Raw genomic sequence first — 4,560 nt, 5'->3', positions numbered from 1 at the left:
ACACACACACACACACACACACACACACACAGACACACATTTCCATATTCGGTGTATGTTTTACGTGGCAGTGATTCTCGGAGGGCACGCAGAGCAGGAAAATAGGATTCCTTTTTGGTGAGGCTTCCACGTTGCTCGAGCACTCCAACATGGATGACTGATGAGTTGTCTCTGTTCAGTGGATCCACTTTAGCTGTGAGTGTTCAAAGTGATGGAGTGGGCTCCTGGAGCACATTACCACAGAAATAACCAGCGTTTCCCTTTTTTCTTTCTGCTGACTGACTGCGAATCGGATTCTGGTTCCTCCATCTGTCCTGTCAGCTAAGGGTTTCCTCTCTACCTACAGTATTCTTTGTAGTGAGTACATGCACCCTGGCCTTCCTCACCCAGTCACAGGAAATGACTGATCCTCTCTGAGACCAGTAATCCAAGTAAAAGGAAGTTCTTCCTCTCCCCTGTCACCAAGTCTCTGCTGATTCTCAGTGAGAACCATTCGGGTTCTGTCTGTAACACAGTAGTAGGATCCTTAACATAAAGCCCATTGAGAGCTTCATACGCATACAGCTACATTATTAAAATGCTGCTTCTTAATCATGGATTGTGTATAAAGATGAGCGCAGAAAGCCACTGTTTGCACTAGCACTGAAGCTGGATTATAGAATGACTTCTTGTTGGATTGAAATGTTGCTTAAATTCCTATTGAAGCCAAATAACAGTGGAAGAAAATAAACACAAAGGTGCACAGGAGGAAAAGTTGTTATTGTCCAAATAGTTGGACTCTACCGCATTATCAAATAATTCATTTTGTTATTTCCTTTTTTATTAGAAAGAGGGACAATACATATGAATGAACATTTTAACAAATGTAAATATGCCAGATTATAGCCTCAGGCTAATTTCCATCTGCAGACCCTCTGGCAGGTTGATGTTACACACAAGTTAATAACAACATACAGAGACATTATTTACAGCCCATGTATATGGAGACAAGGACAAACAATGGGAACAAGCATGGACAACAGAGGATCAGATAAATAATCAGAAAGAGGATTTTGAAAGAGTCCAATTCCTTCTTGTCACTCAGCCATTAGACATGGGTGTAAACATTCCCATCATGCCTCTGTTCAGCTGTGGGCCGGCTGCTGCTCTGTGGGGTTACAGATAGGAAGGGAGGGAAAAGGAGCACAATGTAGAAGAAGAGAATACCAAGATGGGAGAAAGAGTTTTAAAAAAACGAAGTGAGAGAACTCAATCACAAAGGAGAACTGAGGGGTAAATATAGAGGGAGAGGGAAATGATGAGCAGGGCACGGTGGGAGAAAGATGCAATTGCTTATGCTTACATAAGAAGAGGAGGAAGACATCAGAGAGACTAACATGTAGAAAAAGGAGAAAGATGTGAAGACGAATAGAGATAAGTATAGATGAAGAAAAACATGGTGGACAAAGTCAAAAGAAAACCAGTGAGAGAAGAAGAGAATGGAAGTTAGATGGAGGCAGGACGACGAATTGGCTGGACATCGTCCAACATCATTTTTGTCAAATGTTGCTGACATTGAAGGAAATGGTGCGTTTGTTGGATAATTTCCAGTAGCAGACATTTGGTGCTCAAGTGAGTATTTGGGTCAGCGTGGCAGTGAATGTAGGACTGAGTGAAAACTCAAACTCCAGCCTGTGTGTGTGTGTGTAATCTTTTGTTCTTCTACATTTAATATTTCTGTCATGATGCTGCTAGAATGGAGAGAAATGGCTATTATTATATATATATATGCATATAATCAGGTTACAGGAAACATTACAGCACCCATTTATTAGTGAGGTCATAGTGTGAGGTCGCTGTCCTGCTGGTTTGAAATCAGACATGAGAAGGGCCCTGCATGCTCATCAGTTATCAACTTGTGCATCACAAAGTAGTCCCACTTATAATGTGGAAGGATATGTGAAAGGACCTACTTGACATTGGCCCGGGGGCCCATGAGCCTGAGTTTCAAGTACTAATTAACTCTCATAAAGAGATTTAAAACTATCAGACTCAAGGTGACTGAACATAAAGAGCTGCTAAAGAACTAGAAGGAGAAGCAAAATGAGCACCAGCTGATACAGTGTGTTTGCAAACAGAGAGAAGAGTGTCCATTATTAAAGTTCAGTGTAACTGGGGGGAAATGCAAATGACCAGAAATGGAGTTGAAACTGCAAACAGATGGAAAACACGTCTGCATGTTGTTGTTTTGTGTTTCTTAGCCTGTGAGACTCATCATGTAGGATGGGCGAGGTCCTTTACAAGTCTGTGCCTGGGGGCATGCTGTCTGACCTAAAGGAGACCCTGATTTATCCTCCTGTTTGACTAATGAGAGCCACAATTTTCAAAGTAAACATAACAAAAATTCAAAAAGGGAAAGTGTTTACTGAGATCGTTGATTAACAGAGCCAAAGGCTGTTTTCTCATAAACTTCGATAATAACCTGACTTTTTTGTAAAACCACGAAATCCACCACCTACTGGCCATTAGAAGAATTGCAGTTTATCTCACTGATTCAAGGTTCAAGGTTCTTTATTTGTCACATGCATACAGAGATGGGCAGTAACGCGTTAACGCGTTACTGTAATCTGATTACTTTTTTCAAGTAACGAGTAAAGTAAGGGATTACTATTGCAAAAACCGTAATTAGATTACCGTTACTTTCCCGTAGGAACGCTGCGTTACTGCGTTACTAAAACCGTGATTGTTTGCGAGAATGTCTCATGACAGTGACGTAAGCGAGTGCGCCGTTAGTGACAACAGCTGTGTGCAGATCAACAATGGATCACATATCGATTGTGGGAGAGAGTATGAGCGTGCAGCGTTTAAAGCGTGGAAGTACTGACCTTACTTTGAGTTTGATTCCATAAAAAGTGACAAAAACATTAGCGTCCATCGTGCGTGGGAAGAAAACTTCTTTTTACAGCGAAAAAAACCCCTAAACTTCCAAGCAAGCACCGAGTGCGCAACGACGTAATGGGAAACTCACAGAGAAACTCGCGGATTCTTCCACTGACCGCGGCACACCTGCACCAGGGTAAACCTCCGCCTACCCCACTCCTGCTTTACAGGTGAAAATAGAGCAACAGGACCGCTGAGTCTTTGACTTTATTTATTTTCTGCTGTGTTTTACTTGCATCTATTTGAAAGATGAGTGTAAACACACAAAATATTTTATTTTATGTGCTGGAATGTGCAGAAAATAGGTTTAAATGTTAAACTAATTTCTTCAAGTCAGAGAATGTTGCATATGGCGATATAAAATATTTATCACGATATATATTTGAAAATTTGCGATAACGATATAACTGACGATATAATTGATGCGAGACAAAATACAACTCCACAACATTACTAGCGCAAAAAGACAACCTTCCATTTATTTTCACTTAAACAAGAAGCTGGTTTTTATGTACATTAAAGCTTTATAAAAATGTAACAGTGCAAATGCAAATTCCTTGCTGAAAGTTTAACCAAAAGGCATTTCCAGTAGAAATGGGCTGACATATCCTGAGCATAACCATGTATAATATCCACTGAAGTTAAAAAGAGGTGCTTTGCAACATTAAACTGCAGTGTGCAGTACGTATTTTTCGGACCATAAGGTGCACGGGATTATAAGGCACATTAAGCGAAACAAAGCAGTCAGATAAATCAAACTTTATTAAACTCATTCTTCTTGCTTCCTCCACTTCTGTACCATTGATTCATTAATGTTGAATTCTCTGGCAGCTGCTCTATTCCCATGTTGTTGCAGTATATTAATGACTAACCTCGTATTGTGGATGGATTATCTCAGTTGTTCTCCTGACTGAAGTTTGGTCCGTTTACAGCATCCTGCCATGCGATTGCATTTGTCTCTAACCATGAGGAACCTTAACGTTAACTTTTATAAGTGGAAAAGTGTTAGTGTTCGTCCTCCAGCTTCACTGTTTATGTTATGCTAACATAGCTGTGTCGCTAGCGATCACGTAGCACATCATTATATACCAGCTAGCCCAACTTCAGTAACCCTACAAACGTCACTGCTGTTTAGTTTCCTGTCTTCATTTATGTTGGAAGTGATAGCAGAGCTGTACGTTTGATTTTTTTCAGAAATCTCTCAGTCAGAACATGCAATATCATGCTTAGGTAACTAGCGAAACTAGCGAGCTAACTTCCGCTAGCTTCCTGCTAGCTTCTAACTCCGTTAAATGTAATACATTTTGTTTTCATGGATGCCTGGAAGTTAAACTTCATAGTTACACCTGGTAAAGCAGCAATGCTGATCGTTTTATTAAAGATGAAAGAATTTAGACAGTTTTTAACTCTTAGTGATGCTGCAGTGTTCGTTTGACCTGAAGATACGGAGTTTAGGACCCAGATTACTCCCAGATTTAAGGGCATCTTAGTCCGACGGCCGCTTGCATGTTCTGCAAAAAAATGTGCTTTGTCTGTATCTGACGGACAAACACCAAACCAGTTCCACATCACTGAAGTTGCACCATTTTTACAAACCAATTCTGGTTCATCTGTTTCACTCAACAATCGGCCATGTGCGTA

At 40.5% G+C, this 4,560-nt stretch overlaps 1 protein-coding gene across 3 annotated transcripts in view; it reads left to right on the top strand.

Moving 5' to 3' along the window:
• Positions 1 to 4,560, top strand: part of large2 (LARGE xylosyl- and glucuronyltransferase 2) — a 93,140-nt gene that overhangs the window by 65,082 nt on the left and 23,498 nt on the right. The window lies entirely within an intron of this gene.

Source organism: Haplochromis burtoni, unplaced genomic scaffold (genome assembly GCF_018398535.1).
Source record: "Haplochromis burtoni strain Fernald_Lab_line unplaced genomic scaffold, NCSU_Asbu1 Contig_668, whole genome shotgun sequence".
Lineage (NCBI taxonomy): Eukaryota > Metazoa > Chordata > Actinopteri > Cichliformes > Cichlidae > Haplochromis > Haplochromis burtoni.
This window is presented reverse-complemented; position numbering and strand designations above follow the sequence as displayed.